This window comes from Coptis chinensis, chromosome 2, assembly GCF_015680905.1.
Source record: "Coptis chinensis isolate HL-2020 chromosome 2, ASM1568090v1, whole genome shotgun sequence".
Classification (NCBI taxonomy): domain Eukaryota; kingdom Viridiplantae; phylum Streptophyta; class Magnoliopsida; order Ranunculales; family Ranunculaceae; genus Coptis; species Coptis chinensis.
This window is the reverse complement of record NC_141457.1, coordinates 31,436,874-31,457,748: the sequence shown is the minus strand read 5'-3', so window position 1 is coordinate 31,457,748 and position 20,875 is coordinate 31,436,874. Positions and strand designations below refer to the sequence as shown.

The following is a 20,875-nucleotide window of genomic DNA, read 5'->3' as shown; positions in this document are numbered from 1 at the left end:
AAAGAGAGACTCCTCTCTCTGACTTCTACAAAGCCTTGGCGATAGCCCCAAATCTTGCATCGTTCTAGCGGACCGGTGGGGATTTCGAATCCCCAAAATATTTTAATTTGTTACCCGTTTTTCATGGATTAGACCATGAAAAACCTTATCGGCTATCGTAGGATTGAACAAGTCCTAACAACATTCCACCATCCCTACGGTTGGTGCGGAACAAATTAAATTAAAGGGTATTCCCTTTCACCTTAGCCGATAAAGGCGCGTCTTGGTTAACTGCCCAAAGCCTAATTACGTGGACTCGTGGGCTAAACTTGCTCAATTTGTTTATGGAACATTTTACCCACCCCTAAAGACGGATGAGATGCTTTCCAAGATCCATTTCTTTCGACAAAATCCTCATGAATCATTTTCAGAGGCTTGGAATCGTTTCACCGATCTCCTTATAGAGTGTCCACATCAAAACTTAGCGAAAGACACATTAGTTCGTGCCTTTTTCAAAGGACTTCTACACCACCATAAAGAAGTCCTTGACATAATGAATGGGGGTAGTTTCTTAAGCAAAGGAGCTTCGGAGGCTTATAAATTTTTAGAGGACCAAACTAAAGGTTTAAATAACAACTGGGGGTAGTGACGATTACTCCCGCTCGCTAGTTCTTCTTCAACAGATTAAAGGCTACCAAGATGTTTGAGGTTAAATCAGATCCCGAGCTTAAAACTCTAATTGAATCCCTCACGTAAAAACGTAGAGGCCATTTTCGTACAACAAAAGCCAATCCCGTCGCCATGAATGTAAATTCAAATCCATGTAGTTTCTGTTGGATCCCCGAGCATCCCGACTTTAATCGCCCTATAGCCTATGAACGGGCTTGTTCCATTAATAGTGAACCTAACGCCCTTGGAGACAAAATCCTAACTTCGGTTGGAGAAATAACCAAACCGTAACACCTCAAGGGTACAATAATCAATATGTTAGGCCTACGACGCCTTTAACCAAGCCCCACTACAACAAGGGCGGTGGGGAATTTTAATAATTATAACAACCAAGTGCAACCTCGACAAGGTCAAGCACAAGGTCAAAGTAGTTATAATAATTATAATGTTAATAGAGGTATCGTTAGGTAAATAATAACTATCAAAATCCACCCATAAATAATTCACGTGAAATAGTTCCAACCACACCACCCGTGACTACTACACCCACACAACCGGATCGTCTTGACACCTTCATACAAGTGAGCCAAAACTTTTCCAAACCATGGCTCAATCCAACCAACGGCTTCTACCAATCCGTTAATAATTTAACCAAACAGGTGGCTCAAGATAAAGCCCAACCCAAAGGTGTTTCAGTGTCACGAAATACCTAATCCTAAAACAACAAATACAGCCTTTGAGGTAACCAATAATACTAGTAACGAGTATGAAAATGTAGGTGAGCTAAAGGCCATCACCACTCTCCGTTCTGGTAGAGTGGTTGATAACAAAGTAACTATGCCTATAGTTACCCCACCAGTAGCCCCTACACCTGCTATATTACTAGATACCGAAATAGAAACTGAAGAGCCTACCACTGTAGAGGTACCAGTTACAACACAACCTAACAAACAGGAAGCCACGGTTAAACATCCAGGTGATACCATTGCTAAATATAAACATAAACCGCCATTTCCACAAAAATTAGCCATGTTAACTAGGGATACAAATTATGAGGAAATTAGGGACGTTTTCAAGAATCTAACTATAAACCTTCCCTTCCTCGAAGCTATTAAAAAGCTACCACACCATGCTAAGTTTCTTAAGGAATTGTGTACTACTAGGCGTAAGACCAATATACCAAAAGACGCCTTTTTAACAGAACAATTCCCAACTCTATCTGAACATAATGGAATTGTTAAGTACAAGGACCCTAGTCGTCCTACTGTACAATGCACCTTAGGAGATTCTTATACGACGACCGCGTTATTATTAGACTTGGGGCTAGTGTCAACTTACTTCCGTTTTATTTGTATAGACAAATAGGTCTAGACGAGATGCAACCCACTAAAATGACGTTGCAATTAGCTGATCGGTCTATTAAGTATCCTAAGGGTGTCGTCGAAAATGTTCTGGTAAAAATTCAGGATTTTTACTATCCGGCTGATTTTGTCATCCTTGATCTGAGAAGTCGATTAGCGACTCGTCCCGATCATCTTAGAAGGCCCTTTTTCGCAAACGCCAATGCGCTCATTAATTAATTCGCGATGGTTCAATGTCCATGTCTTTTGGCCATCTTTGTCATTTGAAGTCAATGTTTTAAAACAAAGACACAGTTACCCGATTCGTCTATGGATGGAGAGGTTAGCATGATCGAGAGCTTTGTTCGAGATTATTTCAACAACACGTTCCCTGATAATCATATGCCCAAATTTCTTTCCTTTGGAAGATCAGACTCCAACATTTCCATTCCTACACTAGTCGATACACATATTACGGATGAGGAGGAGATAGATGATTTTCTCAAAGATATAGAGGACTATCATAGTAACGTGGATATGACTAATCTAGATGAGCAATTCAATGAGTTTCTTAGAGCAGGTAATGATTCACCCTATCAAGAACTACTTTGCACAACATCCACCTCGACTCCCCTCCTTCCACCCTTTGAAAGGAATCTCGAGTTTGCACTCAATCCTTTTGTTTCTCCTGTGCTCCATAATTTTTTAAATCCACCTAGTAAACAAATACTTCAGAAGGACAACCCATTGGACACCTTCATTTTCAGACTTGAGACAGTCCCTACACACACAATGAATGAGTTTTGTGCTAAAACCACATCCTCATTATTTACAGGCTATCTTTCTACAACTTATCCATATCCACCATATTCTCCACAACCATTCACTTTTTCACACTTATTTACTAGAACACCCACTCATTCAAAAATGAAAAATAAGGTGCATGATAGGTTACGTAATAGGGTTATCCGACTTCGCTTTCATTTCACTAGGTTGCGTCATAGGAAATCTTGGTGCTTGATTGTGTTTGGATATGTTTTCTGTGATATTTATTTGTGGAATGATCCACAACTATTTCGGTTGTTGATATATGATAAACTGCATGTTCATACATATGTTTAGATAAAGTCTCGAGTATCTGACTATAAACGACTCAACTTTTGTGTTTGGTGCATTTCCTTTCATTTCCATATATTAATGAGTGCACCATTAAGGTAACCGGGCCCTCCCTATGGAGTGTGTGGCTGTAAGTACCGGATCCTTAGTCCACGTTTAAACATAATTCATGTTTTCCACTCTTGCATGTTTTTCTCGAATTTTTGAGTCATGTTTCTCTATGGGGTGAATTATGTCTTTCTTGTCTATTGTTTTTCTTTTATAAAAAAAAAAAAAAAAAAAAAAAAAAAAAAAAAAAATATATATATATATATATATTAAAGAATAAACATAGTAATATAGGAAGTCTCGGGAATCTGACTTTAAAAGACCCACTGCTAAAAACAAATTTTCTAAGCGTCGTTGTAAAAATTTGTGGGGGGGGGTGGGTGTTAAATGTTTCGTCCTAGAATATTTATGTCCCATTACAGTTGCTTAGACCATTTTACTGTATTACGATTCGGGTTGACATAATCCATGAATTTAGAATTTAATTGTTCGCATAATGTACGTCATGTACGCACTTCGAGGCATTTTCCACTATCTTATATGTCATCCACGGTCGGAATAGAGTGTTTTATGGATCATTGGATTGGAAATTCTCTCCTGATCATTTTCATATCTCCTTCGCAAAAATCGGACCGGTAACGAAGCGGCAATTTTGATTTGAAGTTTCGGAAAAATCGAAAAAAAAAAAAATCAAATCACAAATTTCGATTTTGGGCTTGGGCCCAACCCGCGCCCAACCCGTGCCCACCGACAGCGCGACCGCGCCCTTACCTTAACCAACAGTCGCGATCTTCTTCTCCATCCGCCATTAACGCCCAAGCTCCAAAAACCTAAAAAACAAAATCAAAATAAAAAGAAAACAAAAATTAAACCACGCCCAAAAATCAAAAACCAACCCAAATCGACTCCAAACACCACCGACCACCATTACCACCACATCACATTTAAAACCACACTACATTCCAAACTTCCAATGGCTCAACAACGCCGAATTTTACCGGAGCAAGCTTTTACTGCCGACCACTTCGCGCCGTTCTACGGTGATGAGATGATCAGTCGAGACTGGAATAGCTTGTGGTACTCGACTGAAGCCTATTACCACGAGGATTTAGTCAGACGGTTCTACGATACGAGGGATTTGGAAGGGACGAGGATTTTTGTTGTTGTGGCGAAGAGGAGGAAGGAGGTGACGACTGGTTTGTTGGCTGAGATTCTAGGCATTCCGCCTAGAATCCATCCGATGTCAACTCAGTAGGAATCCCAACATAATGGGGTAGAGCCATTGATGCACGAGACAGTTATTGGAGGCGACTACAATGCGAGATCGCATTGTGTTCGACAAACTTCCCTTAGGACCAACCAGCTGGCTGCAGCTCAGTGGATTGGTCGGAACATCCAGGGGAAGGGGAAGGTCAGCGACATCGGCCTAAACTGCCTCCACATCTTATGGATACTCGAGAGCGGAAGTATGAGTTCTCGCATCTTAGAGTTTTTCCGAGCATGATTAGGGGAGTAGGAAGTCTGTTGCCCCTCTCCCGTGTTGATAACAAAGATCATCTGAAGAAGTTGAGAGCTCGGCGATCGATCGGACATACATCACCCTCCACCGTAACCCTCGCATCTATAGGGAGTGTGTCCAACGGGTTTGGAGGTTGGCTGAGGATAGAGAAGAAGAAGAAGAGGCTGGTGGAGAGGAGAATGCCGAGGAGGCTGGGGGAAATCAGAATGCCTCGGAGGATGAGGAGGATTTGACGTGTTTTGACGCGGATGCCTTGGAGAGGTGCTGGTCAGATGCAGAACGCATGGCTGTGATTCATCGTGGCATGCGTTCGCTCAACACTATCTGCGAAGACCTCCGGACTCGACAGGCAACGATGCATCATAACTTTGAGGTCCGTACCCAAAGAGAAGACGAGAGGTGGGAACAGATGAGGGCCGAGCTAGAAGCTCAGCGCCAATTCCGGGAACAGATGTTGACACGATTCCCACCTCACGGGGATTCTCCTTCTGAAGATACACCCTCAAGACACGAGCGCCGTCGCCTAAAGACGAATGGTGCTGGTCCATCAGGAGCTCAGGAGCAGTCTCCGGACCGTGTGCCCTCCGCTACCAGTTCCGGAGTAGCTAGGGATAGTATAGTTTGATGTTTTATGTTTTATTTGTAGTTTCATTACTGTCATTTATTTTTATGTAAGTTTATTTCCGTAAGTTGAATTTTGTAGTGAAATGTACTCCGAATGAATTATTTTTAATATAATGGGTTATTTTCATTATGCGTGGTTGTTTAATATTGACCCCACCTTCCCAACTTGTTTGGGGGTGGTTTTATCTATTCCAGCATGATTTTTATATAACCCTCGTGTTAGAATTTATTACGGAGTCAAGGTGAAAATATGGCTATTTAGGCATATATATGAATAAGTATCATGGTAGGATGAAATCTAGATTAAATAGGTACATTCTATCATAAAATCAACCTAAAAGATACTGGGTTTGAATTAGAATCAAGAAAATGAGTTGTTTCCGTTTTCGGGTTTGGAAATTTTAGGATTTTCTCGAAACCCGTAATTAGTTTTGGCAACTTCCCGATCCATTTTAGCAACTTTAAACCTATATAAACTTGAGACAATCTATCCTCACAACTCACACTACACCTAAACTCCATCACTCACCTTTCACTCCCCGATTCCCTCGTTTCGCTCATTTTCTCGAAGTTTACGCAACTCGGCGCTTTTCAGGCTCTGAGGCGCACTTTCTGATATTTTTCTGAGTTTTGTTAGAAGCGTGCTTTCCAAGTTGAGCGACCAGCCAAACACTGGAAATTTCAATTTCTTCAGAGCGCGCTCGCGCCCTGACTTCCGTGGACCAGGAAATTTCCAATTTTTCGCGCGTAGTATCCGGATCATTCGCAGGTATTCCAAAGCGTAATTTTGAGATGACATCTCCAACATTGATACCGGAACAATCTTTCGAAGATTTGTTCCAAAGCACTACTTATGGTGCTTGGTTTCGCGAAGCGATCACATTCGTTAGTTGGGAGACGTTTATGGTAAGATCTGATGCACTTTATTCTCCGACTCTAGCATCTTATTTTTACGATAACTGCATTTTCTTTGAAAGACCAGATGGAGAATGATATATATAAAATGAATAGTTTACCTACGAAATGAACGATGAATTCAAAACGTAAGTAAACTAAAACTGATCTTTTAATCTCAATTATCAAAGCTTCTACTCGATCTTAATTGCACTAAGTGGAGTAGGAAGTTCGTTCCACTCCTAGTTCTCTAGCATGGATTGTTTTCTAAGTCTAAGAAATCAGTCTTAAGTCTAATGAGAGCTTTACGAAATGTTATGCTAACAAGACGCGTTAATTTAAATAACAAGATATAATAAATAACAAGATAAAATATAAACTAAAGTTAATCTACGAAAGCTACGGAAATACGATTGTTTGAATCTAGATAAAGAAATAGAGGGGAATTAAATCCACCTCGAATCCAACTTAATAACCTAGTATAGATTGTCGTATCTCGATTCTTACGTTTTCACGGCAAGAATTTCGAGTCTAATCCCTAGTGTTCATGGCATTTCTACCAAGTACTAACTAGCATATGAAGTCGCCCACCCATTCTCATTACGAAACACGACCTTCTAGAGTGGAATAGATTCTACAACGATTCTATCCTAAACAACTAAGTTTTCATCAAGACTTCATCAACCCCTCTAATGGAGGTTTTAGCCTTGAGTCATCAAAACATCATTTCCCATATTATTATAACTAAACATAATATCAAGATTCGAAATTTACTTAATCTAAACTAAACAATGATTAAATTCTAACTAACAACTAAGAAATGGTAACCAACAATAATTAAAACTAAATCTATAAATTGAAATACCACAATTCGAAATTGCTAAAATAACTATTTTTATTTATCTAATCAATCAAGAATAATGATTCAAAGACTTAATCTAAAACAAGAATTGAAAATGGAACTAAAACTTAATTTAATTAATGAAAACAGATCTAGATTTATCTATATTATTTTAGGTCTAACTAGCTACCATTAACAAAGAGCTAAGCTTTGGTTTTTATATGTTCCGATCCAAAAATCGTGCATGGGCTTGGAGTCATGTTTTGGGCCAGAGGATCAGGCCCAAAACTCAATTCTTTCAGTCCAAAAAGGCCTCTTCAGCTGCAGTTGGCTTCAGCAGACTTTTCGTCCACTTCTACTCCTCTGATTGGGTCAAGGCTTGGTCCATTGGAAAGCTCTTTCCGAGCCGGTCGTTTTGACATAAGGTAGGCCCAATTCCAAGGTCTGAGTCCAAAGATATGGTCTTCGGAAGTTCTCATTGTCTTTTGTGCATCAAGTTTCACTTTGCGTGGACTTTGACTTTTCATCATTTGACCAGGCTTTACAAAGGCTTTGTCTTCTTGAATCTTGGCCTTTAATCACCGAACTCCATAGTAACCAACCATTTCTCCTTTATCTCATCAAAGTGGCACATTCCTATGCACATAATTGACTTTGAAGCCGAAATACATACAAACACAAATCAAGACTAACTCTTACTTATTACTCACATAATTGGTCTAAAAGTATGACTGCTAAAGGGTTAAAACTACTGTTTTGGGCTCTTATCAACCACCCCAAACAGCATTTTGCTTGTCCTCAAGCAAATATGAGAAATTAGCATAAGTGACCAAAAATGGAGTTCTATCTACTGCGCCTCACTGAAAGAGCGATTGCATTGACCATATGCAACAAGGCTTTAAACCACTAGAATTCCCTAGTGGGACGAAGTTATAGCCTCGTGAGAGTTTTCAATAAAGGTACTCACAAACTTCATCTATACTACAACGACTAAGAAATAAAACTATTGTTTTCTCCTTCATGTCTCAACTATCTATACATCTCACTAGCAAATACATAAGAATAACCGGTCGTAACCCTAAGCTAATATATGCATAATAATCAATCATCTAAAATAAACATATAACAATGAGTAATACTATGAAATGTAATAGCAGGTCCGTTTTGAAAACTTCGAATAGCGCCCTTAAGTAGGTCCTCACATAAATGTCAAGACAAAACCACTGATTTTTCCACTCAAGTTTCATTTGCTCCGATTAATGCAGTGGGCACACTTTACCTTACAATCTCAATGACAACAAGGAAGCCGGAGTCGATCAAACACATTTGCCACTTACTATCACACTAACCTATTCCTAATTGAGCTAGAGGTCTTTATTAGGTATTGCGGGGATTAGGAGATGGTTTAAGAAGGAAGGAAATGGATATTCAAAAGGACAAGTCTGAGATAATAGAGTCTTCATATTATGTAACTTAGAGAAAACCTTGTTATTTCATTTTGCTTCTATACTTTGTTTCCATCCTTAGCCATATTTTTCTTTTTCTTTTCTTTGGCTTTTGACTCCCTTTTATTATATTTTTGGAGTTTTTATTTATTTCTATATATATATATATATATATATATATATATATATATATATATATATATATATATATTTCTTAGCCATATTTTTTTTTTCTTGGATGGAAACTTCTTTTCTTTTTCTGAAGCAACTAACTAATTTTTGTTTACACAGGTTTTCCTCTTCTTCTTTCTTCACTCATTCCATTCTCAGACTTATTCTAAATTGGGTAGGTTGATTTTTTTTTTTTTTTATTTTGTTTTTGTTTTTGTAACAGGGTAAAAGAATTGTGGTTTATGGAAGGCTAAAGAAAGGCTCAGAGGGGCGACTAGCGGAAAATAATTCATAGGTTTGAATTTCTGGCTATATCGATCCAAAGAGGGCCTAAATTCTCGCTTAGGATATGGCATAGTGATCAAGCAAGTGGACGTGTGATATCTCTATCCGATTTTACTTCTCCCTTGTGTCATTTCTCAAATGTTTATTTCATATAAGGCTTTTAGGCTATATTCTCACGAGGATTTGTAGAATAAGTACTCTAACCTAGATTTCAGAAACTTATCGCTAACAATCATAGATACTCATGTAATATATTTATAGATAGATGTAAAGATTATTACCTACATATTAACCTAAGTTTCTAACAATTATTATTCGATGCAAAAGCTATGTGAGACTTCTAGATTGTTAAGAGCATAGAGAAAGAAAACAATACCAATATTCCTAAGTGTATAGCATACTTTTTTATTTATATTTTTGAATTTTTGAAATTTTAACTAGAAAACAAGTGCATATTATACATATCTATATCCTAACAGATGTCTTAATTACACGTGTTTCTATGCCCCCCCAAACAAGAAGCATGGTTTGTCCTCAAAGCATTTAAATAAAGAGGGTAGGAAAAATACCATTGAAGCGTGATATTCGAGGAACATCGCAAAACAAGGTTAAAACATACAAATATAGTAATATAAAAACCGACCTTAACTCTATAAGAGTTCCACCCATTATGGGGTTAACAGAATGAAATTGCTTGGGACATAAGCAGACACTAACTTAACTAAAGACTTACCTGCACCCCAGCATTTACTCGTCATCCTCCTCTTCTATATGAGGTTCTTTCGCATCCTGCCATGCCATAACAACTTGCCACGCCTTCCGTCGTGTATCATCAACTAGTGCTAACCTCTCTAGTGTTACTTGGTCTGATGGGGTGTAAGGGGCAACCAAATGTGGTTGCACCTGCCATCCCGGCCAAGTCATGGCTCGGAATGATCTTACCACACGATTGGTGGGTCTCATGATTTCGACCCTTTCCCAATCTGTGTACTGTGTACAGAATATGGGTAGGCAACCGCGCATAATGCGGCAAACCAAGACAGGCATAAGAAGGTACTTATGCCTCAAGGTATGGCCTCGCTTCAAAGTAGCAACTAAAACTCGGGGAATGTCATACCGACGACGTCCCTCAGCTAAAGCAAGGAAAACGTCACCAGCGGTATTATTGGCAGAAGTAAATTGCCGTTCTCCTAGAATGTTCATCATGATGAACAACATGGTTGTGCCTACATTCAGCGATAGGCTACTCAGGGCGATGTTATATTGGTCTTGGTCCATGATAATAAAACACCCTCCCTCATAATACTCATGGAAATAGGCATATTCATATAGGTATGAGTTATCGTCATATATCCCCCGTGCATAGGGTCGTAATGGCAACCCCAAACCAAAGCTATCAATTGCTTATGAATTCCATAGTCGTGCCATCAATAGCAAGGGAAAATTTTTTTGTTCTCCTTGGGGTACAAAAAAAGTAATATTATTATAGAAGAATTCAGTTAGCTTAGGTGAAAAAGAATCGTCATCACTCACCGAAGATGCCGCCATCCTAGCTGCCGCGATCGATCCGGAGCTTGAACGATGCTCCATAGGTATCGGTTCTCATCAAGTCTTCAAATGACCGTTCGGGAATCACTATAGGAGGTGTCATCTCAAAACTACTCTCAGTAGAACAGCTGCGAAAACCTGGAAGAAACCTCAGAAAATCGAATTTCACATGTGCTTCGGAGGGGAGGAGGAGGGTGGCCTTCGTATAGAGCAGATAGCGTCGTGGGATTTTGGAGAGGGTGTTTGGAATTACAGTGTTGTTCTGCTGGTCGCGCTTTGGGCTGGACGCCAGAGATTTTTTCGATTCTGATTGTTGTAAGGCGAAGTCGCTCTGAAAAAAAAAATTTTATGGCGGTGTATATAGAAGCAGCAGCGCTAAAAAAAAAAAAATTTTATGGCGTATGTATAGAGCAGCGCCGCCTTCGTAGCTAAACCGAGTTTACAAGAAAAACAAGAAGAAAAAAGCTTGGAGTGAAAGGTGAGAGATGATTGTGGGGTGTAGTGTGGGTTGTGAGTGTAGAAAGATGGAAGTTTAAATAGGTTCGGGTTTCCAAAACGAATCGGCAAGTTGCCAAATTGTTTTAAGGCAATTTCGAAATAGAAAACCGCCAAACCCGAAAACGGAAACTAACCATAGTTTTGATTTCCTAACAACCCCGGTATCTTTTAAACTTGGTTTAGAATAGTAACTTCTAAACTCTCCTACATATCATGCTACCATTAAAAAAAAAAAAAAAAATCATAGATATGCCGATATCGGCCTAATTTTCAACTTTTACTCCAAGACAACCTTACTTAAAGATGATCAAAATAAATTATATTAAAATAATATGAAATCCAAGCAATCTAAAACAAACAACTTAATATTTAAATCTAACTACTGAAATAAAATTCCACTAACAAAACAATAAAAAACAATGAAATAACAGACACAACCGATGGTGAACACCTGAAGCGTGAAGAAGATGGTCCCCGAGATGGAGATCGGTTACGTGGTGAAGAATGGCTTGAGCCATCCGGCTCTTGGCGACGACGCTCATGCCTCGGGACTTCGGTGAGACGGACTCATCCACGAAAGTGGTACGCGTCGAAAGCATCTCTATCCTGAACAAGCGGTGGCTTCCATCTCGATCTTGAGTATCGCGATACCGGGCTTGGTGATTACGGTGGATAATCTCCAAGTTAGACAAGATATCTTCGACCCCTTTCGAGCAATTCAACTCTCGCCTGAAAGTTCGTTTGCTTATTTCGAGAAGTACAATTTGTCTATGTCGGATATCTTCACAGATATCGATAACCGATCGCGAAACCGGTTTGCGGCATTATCATTCGTTCTAAATTAGAAGTATGACTATCGAAATTATCCTCAACCAACCATGTCATATCTTCCCCTTCATTATCCGACTCAACTTCATTCTCTGCGCAGACAACGGCCAAGTCTCTTGGATGCATTCCTTATAAATACTTGCATTAGAATGCAATTTGATCTTAATAGGAGCAGATTTAGCGGCAAAAGCTCTAAATGAGAGCATAATCTTAGTGATCAATACGGGAAGAGGAGCCATGCTCTTTCCCACTCCTCTAATCACATTCAAAATTAAATCGAGGATGCAGAAATTACACTCATTTCGTTTGCAAAATCCGAGAACGTCGCGGACATCGAAGTCCAATGTCGCTGACTTTGTCTTTCCAGGAGGGGCGTTCCTACCAATCCACCGAGCTCTGACCCGGTTGATTGGTTCTCGTGGTCGCCCGGGCTTAACGAATGAGATATCGTATTATTTACCCTCTATGACCGTGATCTTTCATCAAAGCGGGAACTCCGATATCTTGGGATTCCTGAATGGTAGTATCTAGGTTGGTTACAGCGTGATTCCTAATAGCTCAGCCAACAACCGTCCGTTACTTTCCTCCTCGCTTCGCTATCCTAATGAAAATCCTATTTCCCTCCAATTCGTTTCTTATAAAAACTGTTCTACCAAATCATAGTGATAGAACTCCTCTGTCGAATACCACAGTATGTTCCAACCCCTCCTAATCATATCGGCGTCGTAATATGGTGCGAAGTGGTCGGCCTCAAACGCGTGCTCCGGCAACATTCTTCGTCGTAGCGCCATTGAAGTTTGAACTGATTTGGGGTTTGTAGATGGTGGTGGATGCAAGTTTGATGAAAACCAACTAAACACAACGGTGGTGGTTATGGCAGGTACGGTGGCAAGTTTGAAAACTTGAATTGGTGGGTGTTTTCTTGGTGGAAACGGTTGGAGATTGTGTTGGTGTTTCACAAAGGGCGTGGGTGGTCTTTCTATTTTGATGTATTCTATTTTTATTTTTATTTATTTATTTATTTATTTATTTTTGGTTGCTAGGGTTTAATTTAAATTAGTGAAAGGCGGTTTGAGAAGATGAAGTCGTGATTATGTTTTTTGGAGGATGCTGGCTGGGTTTGTAGGTCTTGTGAGTTGGGGCCCCAAGCCCAATTCGATTTTTCGACTTTCGTCGATTTTTAACGCAACTTCAAACTAAATTTCCCGCTGCGTTATCGGTCCGATTTTTGCGAATGAGATATGGAAATGATCAGGAGAGAATTTCCAATCCAATGATCCATAAACTACTCTATTCGACCGTGGGTGACATATAAGATAGTGGAAAACGCCTCGAAGTGCGTGCATGGCGTAAGTTATGCGAACGAATGAACACTAAATTAGATGACGTCAACCCCAATGAGCTATACTAATGGACCTAAGCAACACAAATAGAAAGTTCGAGCAATCCGGATGGAAAGACTGATTTCCCACCCCTAAACAAATTTTTAAACACAAAATTTGTTTTAACATGGGTCGTTTAAAGTCAGATTCCCAAGACTTGTTGGATTGCTAGTTCTCTGGGTTTAGATATATATCTATATCTAAAAATGAAAACAATTATTATTATTATTATTTTTTTTTTTTTTTTTTTTTTTTTTAAAAACAATAAGCAAATAAAGACATAATTCACACCATAGAGAAACATGACTCAAAAATCCGAGAAAACATGCAAGAGTGGAAAACGTGAACTATGTGAACCGTGGACTTAGGATCCGGTACTTACAGCCACACACTCCATAGGGAGGGCCCGGTTACCTTAATGGTGCACTTACCATTAAATGGAAGTGAAAGGAAGTACACCAATGACAAGGGTCATTCCTCATATATAGGGTCCGTAAAAGGACTTCCTCTATATCGAGGGGGACGAAGTTCGTGAAAATGTTTTAATTGTTGACCGTTAACTTGAAAGGTACTGTTGTCCTTGGGATTTACCAAGGTAATTGCCCCGTAAGGGGTGACTTCAGTAACCAGAAAAGGGCCAGACCAACGGGTTTTTAGTTTCCCTGGGAAAATATGTAGACGGGAGTTGTAAAGCAAAACCTTTTGTCCGACCACAAACTCTTTGCGCAAGAAGATATGCTTATCATGAACACGTTTCATGTTGGCTTTATAATCCTGGCGAGATCGTAAGAATCATTTCACGGATTTCTTCAAGCTCATTTAATTGTAACTGCGTTTGACACCGCCTCATCAATATTGAAGTTAAGGCTTTTTATATCCCACGAGCACGGTGCTCTAATTCAACGGGCAAATGACATGGTTTCCCAAATACAAGTCTAAAGGGAGACATACCTATAGGAGTTTTGAAAGCAGTTCTATATGCCCATAAGGCATCCGATAGACGCTTGACCCGATCTTTCCTATCGGGGTTTTCATTGTTGTTTCTAAAATCTTTTTGATTTCCTATTAGAAACTTCTACTTGTCCGCTAGTTTGTGGATGATAAGGAGTTGCTACTTTGTGTGTAACTCCATACTTTTTCACTAGGGATGCAACAACTCATTTGCAAAATGTGTTCCACCATCACTAATGATGGCTTTAGGAATGTCAAACCGACAGAAAATATATTCTTTAATAAAAAAATACAACGGTCTTATGGTCATTGCTACGCAAGCTAGGGCCTCTATCCATTTAGACACGTAGTCCCGGCAACTAGAATATAAATATAACCGTGGGAAACAGGGAAAGGGCCCATGAAATCAATACCCCAAACATCAAAAATTTCTACTATCAAGATTGGATTTAATGGCATCATATTACGCTTCGTGATTCGCCCAAGTTGTTGGCAACGAATACACGTCTTGCAATGCACTTGGGCATCCTTAAAAAGGGTAGGCCAATAAAATCCACATTGAAGAACTTTAGCGGCTGTTTTCATTCCACTAAAATGGCCACCACACTCTTTGTCATGGTAGAACGATAGAACGATAGAGGATCAGGCCCAAAACTCAATTCTTTCAGTCCAAAAAGGCCTCTTCAGCTGCAGTTGGCTTCAGCAGACTTTTCGTCCACTTCTACTCCTCTGATTGGGTCAAGGCTTGGTCCATTGGAAAGCTCTTTCCGAGTCGGTCGTTTTGACATAAGGTAGGCCCAATTCCAAGGTCTGAGTCCAAAGATATGGTCTTCGGAAGTTCTAATTGTCTTTGTGTAATCAAGTTTACGCTGCGTGGACTTTGACTTTTCATCTTTTGACCAGACTTTACAAAGGCTTTGTCTTCTTGAATCTTGGCCTTTAATCACCGAACTCCTTAGTAACCAACCATTTCTCCTTTATCTCATCAAAGTGGCACATTCCTGCACATAATTGACTTTGAAGCCCGAAATACATACAAACACGTAATCGCGATTAACTCTTTACTTATTACTCACATAATTGGTCTAAAAAAGTATGATGCTAAGGGGTTAAAACTACAGTTTTGGGCTCTTTATCGAGAACAAGTGTTCTCCATCAACATTGATAATGAACCAATGGAAATTACCGTGTTCTTGCTAGCATTTGTTCTTGGACTTGCTATGCCCATTTGAAATACAAGACCCATGGTGCTATTAGGTAGACAATATGTATGTCTACACTTACGAAGTTTTGCATGAGTCGTATGGGCGGGCATTTTCATCAGATCGAGGACCAAGGGGAATATAACGCGCTTTGGTAGCCTGTCCATGAACATAGGAACTGTTATGTTTTGGATTATGCTAAACATTTTAGGGGAATGGCGTTTTTCTTCTGTGAATGATACCACTTGCAGCATTTTCCTTGCTTTAGCCACGGGACGTATGTGTCATGACCTTCCCTGAACCTTGATGTCTAGTTTAGCTCGATCCCATAGCATGAGGCATAAGTACCTTCTTATGCCCATTCTAGTTTCCCGTATTATGCTATGTTTCTTTCCTATTTTTTGTACACTCTTCACGGATTGGATTACGGTCGACACTGTCCGACCCACCAATAGTATCATTCGATCTTTCCGTGCAATGACTTGTCAAGGGTGGCGGATACAACCTCATCAGGTTGCACCCTACACCCCGTCAGTCCAAGAGGCTCTTAATAGGTTAGCAATCATAGATGATAAATGGCGGGAAGCCTGGCAAATTATCATGGAATGGCAGGACGCGAAGGAACCTCACTTCTTTATGGAAGAAGAGAATGAGTAAGATGATGAGTAATGCGGGGGATAAGGTAAGTTTTCATTCTAGTTAGTATCTGCTTATGTCCCAAGCAATTTCATTCTTGTTAACCCCATAATGGGTAGAACTCGTATAGAGTTGTGTCAGTTTTTATTTCCTATATTAGTACGTTCTAACCTTGTTTTATAGATGTTCCTGAATTTCACGCGCTTCAATGGTATTTTTCCTACCCTCTTTATTTAATTGCTTTGAGGACAAAGCATGCTTTTTGTTTGGGGGGGCATAGAAACACGTATAATTAAGGCATCTGTTAGGATATAGATATGTATAATATGCATTTGTTTTCTAGTTAAAATTTCAAAAATTCAAAAATATAAATAAATAAGTTATGCTATACACTTAGGAATATTGGTATTGTTTCTTTCTCCATGCTCTTAACAATCTAGAAGTCTCACGTAGCTGTTGCATCAGAATAATTGTTAGAAACTTAGGTTAATATATAGGTAATAATCTTTGCATCTATCTATAAATATATTACATGAGTATCTATGATTGTTAGCAGTAAGTTTCTGAAATCTAGGCTAGAGTACTTATTCTATAAATCCTGTGAGAATATAGCCTAAAGCCTTATATGAGCGAAACATTTGAGAAATGACACAAGGGAGAAGTAAAATCCGGATAAAGATATCACACGTCCACTTGCTTGATCACTATGCCATATCCTAAGCGAGAATTTAGGCCCTCTTTGGATCGATATAGCCAGAAATTCAAACCTATGAATTACTTTCCGCCAGTCGCCCCTCTGAGCCTTTCTTTAGCCTTCCATAAACCACAAATCCTTTACCCTGTTACAAAAACAAAACAAAATAAAAAAAATTCAACCCACCCAATTTAGAATAAGTCTGAGAATAGAATGAGGAAGAAAGAAGAAGAGAAAAACTTGTGTAAACAAAAGTTAGTTAATTGCTTCAGAAAATAAAGAAAAGAAGTTTCCATCCAAGGAAAAGAAAAAAAATAAAAATAAATAAAAATTCCAAAAATAGAATAAAAGGGAGTCAAAAGCCAAAGAAAAGAAAAAGAAAAATATGGCTAGGGATGGAAACAAAGTATAGAAGTAAAAGAAAATAACAAGGTTTTCTCTAAGTTACATAATATGAAAACTCTATTATCTCAGACTTGTCCTTTTTGAATATCCATTTCCTTCCTTCTTAAACCATCTCCTAATCCCCGCAACACCTAATAAAGACCTCTAGCTCAATTAGGAATAGGCTAGTGTGATAGTAAGTGGCAGATGTGTTTGATCGACTCCGGCTTCCTTGTTGTCATTGAGATTGTAAGGTAAAGTGTGCCCATGCAAGACTAGAGTAGCTTAAAAGCGAAAACTTGAGTGGAAAAATCAGAGTGTTGTATCTTGACTATTATTGTGAGAACCTACTTAAAGGCTATTCCAAGTTTTAAAACGGACCTGCTATTGCATTTCATAGTATTACTCATTGTATATATATTTATTATAGATGATTGATTATTATGCATATATTAGCTTAGGTTTTTGACTTGGTTATTCTTGTTCATAGCTAGTGAGAGGTATAGATAGTTTGGAGCATGAATAAGGAAACAATAGTTTTATTTCTTAGTCGTTGTAGTATAGATGAAGTTTGTGAGTACCTTCACTGGAAAACTCTCACGAGGCTATGACTCGTCCACTAGGGAATTCCTAGTGGTTTAAGGCTTTGTTGCATATGGTCAATGCAATCGCACTCGGCGAAACGAGAAGTAGATAGAACTCCAATTTTGGTCACTTATGTTAAAATCTCATCTTTGCTTGAGGACAAGCAAAATGCTGTTTGGGGGTGGTTTGATAAGAGCCCAAAACTGTAGTTTTAACCCCTTTAACAAATCATACTTTTTAGACCAATTATGTGAGTAATAATTAAGAGTTAACACGATTCGTGTTTTATGCATTTCGGGCTTCAAAGTCCATTATGTGCAGAAATGTGCCACTTTAGCGAGATAAAGAAGCAGAGGTCAGTTACTAAGGAGTTCCGTGATTAAAGGCCAAGTTTCTAGAAGACAAAGCCTTTCCAAAATCCTGGTCAAAAGCTGAAAAGTCGACGCGCGTAAAACAAAGACACAAAAAAGTCGAGAACTTCGAGAAGGCCATATCTTTGGACTCAGACCTCGGAATGGGACCTACCTTATGTCAAAACGACCGGCTCGGAAAGAGCTTTCCAATGGTCTAATCCTTGATCCAATCAGAGGAGCAGAAGTAGACGAAAAGTCTGTTGAAGACAACTGCAGCTGAAGAGGCCTTTTGGACTGAAAGAATTGGGTTTTGGGCCTGATTCTCTGGCCCAAAACATGGCTCCCAGCCCATGCACGATTTTTGGATCTGAATGTATAAAAACAAAAGCTTAATTCTTTGTTAAAGGGGAGATTGTTAATGGTAGATTTTTAGGTTAGAAAATAAAAGTAGCTTAGAATAGAAAGTAGCCATTAAAATAGCTTCTAGATCTAGTTTTATTTAATTGTTTTTGATTAAGTGTAGTTTCAAATCCAATTATTGTATTAGATTAAACCTTGGAATCTTGTTCTTCATTTTGATTAGGTCAATAAAGTAGTATTTCTATCAACTTCAATTTTTGTCATTTCCATTTCTAGATCCAATTTCAATTCTTGTCCTTATTGCATTTTAGTCATTAAATTAGATTTCATTATTGTTTAATTAAGTAAATTTCAATTCTTTATATCATGTTTAGTTTAAATTTAATCGGAAATGATTGCGTAATGATTCTTGGCTAAACCTCCATTAGAGGGGGTTGAGAAGCCTTGATGAAAGCTTGATTTTGATTAACGTAGATTCGTCGTAATTTCCTTTCCACTCTAGAAACGTTTAGTTCGCCATGAGAATGGGTTTAATCGTTCACATGCTAGTTATTAATTGGTAGAAATGCCATGTGTAATTAGGGATTAGGAAGAACCAATTGTTCTGCGAAGCAGTTCAATTCGGCTTACGACGATTTGTAGTTAATGGGATTAAGTCGAGTTAAGGTGGAATCAATTCCCCTCTAACTCCTTATCATCGAATCAACTTAGCATTCCCTTAGTTATTCCCATCGTAGACTAGTTGCATTTCGTGGGTAGTTGCATCGTAGTCTAGTTGCCTTTTTCGTAAATCTCTCATTAGACTTTAAGTTTAGATTACTTACACGTGAGAACACAGCATGCGGAAGGACTAGGAGTGGAATTAATCACTCTACTCCACTATATCTCATAGACTTGAGAGTAGAATCTTTGATAAATTTACCATCATAATTTAGTTTAGTTTTACTTGTGTTTAGAGTTTCATCGCTTTATTCATTAGTAAAAGTAATCTTTTTACGTTTATCGGTAGCGACCCAGCTTACCGTTGCAAAAACACGAAGCCCCCGGCTGAAGCACTGGACCTCGAGGTTTTCCCTGGCTACCCAGCCTACCAAGGCTAAATGGGAGCACGCTCTGCCAAGAGCACGGAACTCTCCTTCGAACGAACTCGCAACCTCGCCTCTACTTAGGCCTATTCGGAGCACTACCTGCACCCTCTGCTGAAACTGCCCGATTTCCACAGGTTTGTTTCAAATTTCCATTTCTTCATAGTTTTCCGTGTTTTAACATGTTATACACACTGAGCACGCGTAAATAAAACACTATTTATAAGCGAAGCAAGGAGGCATTCAGGTACTCTTTTCTTCCACACCTCACATCTCCTGTTAGATTTTCATGCTAGCATATTAGGATTGTTTGGAATGTTGTTGTGTTTTGTTAAGATTGGCTTAGCCTTGCATGAGATTAAGGTTAGGCCAAAGAAAAATGCCTACCGTAATCAACCGACAACGTCAACAAACACGTCTTTCTAGTATACCACTCACTACACCTCTAACTAATATACCACACACACCACCTGAACTAATGGCTGAAGAAAGAGATTCTCCTCTCTCTGACTTTTACAAAGCCTTAAATGATAACCCTAAATCTTGCATCATTCTATCAGACCTAGTGGGGGATTTCCAATTCCCCCCAAATATATTTAATTTGTTACCCGTTTTAGATGGGTTAGACCATGAAAAGCCTTATCAGCACATGCGTAGGATTGACCAAGTCCTTACTTCATTCCACCATCCTACGGTTGGTGCTGAACAAATTAAACTAAGGGTATTTCCCTTCACTTTAGCCAATAAGGCGGCGTCTTGATTAACTGCCCAAGCGCCAAATTATGTGGACTCGTGGGCTAAACTTGTTCAACTATTTATGGAACATTTTTACCTACCACTAAAGACCGATGAAATGCTTTCCAAGATTCATTTCTTTCGACAGAATCCTCATGAATTATTTTCAATTGCTTGGAATCATTTCACTAATCTACTTATAGAGTGTCCACACCATAACCTCGCGAAAGACATGCTAGTTCGTACCTTTTTCAAGGGACTGTTACACCACTACAAGGAGGTGCTAGACATAATGAATGGGGGTAGTTTCCTAAGTAAGGGAGCTTCAGAGGCTTATAAATTATTAGAAGATCAAACTAAGCGTAATAATAACTGGGGGGTAGTGACGATTTCTCACGTTCCGCTAGTTCTTCTACAACAGTTAAAGCCGCCGGTATTTTTGAGATGAAACCCGATCCGGAACTTAAAAATTTAATCGAATCTCTAACTAAAAAGATAAAGGCTGTCTCTGTTCAATAAACGCCTATCCCTGTCATGAATGTTAACACCAATCCATGTAATTTCTGTTTGAGTCTAGAGCATCCCGACTACTATTGTCCTTTCGCTTATGAACAACAATAATCACAACAAGATAACATTTGTTCCATTAATAGCAAACCTAACGCAACTTGGTGAAAAAACCCCAACTTCGGTTGGCGAAATA

At 39.0% G+C, this 20,875-nt stretch overlaps 1 non-coding gene across 1 annotated transcript; it reads right to left on the bottom strand.

The window, feature by feature from the left end:
* Positions 1 to 358: 358 nt before the first annotated feature.
* On the bottom strand, positions 359 to 462 carry LOC147515782 (small nucleolar RNA R71). Its single transcript, XR_015214597.1, has one exon. It is a non-coding gene; the product is annotated as a small nucleolar RNA R71 (small nucleolar RNA).
* Between the last annotated feature and the right edge of the window lie 20,413 nt (positions 463 to 20,875).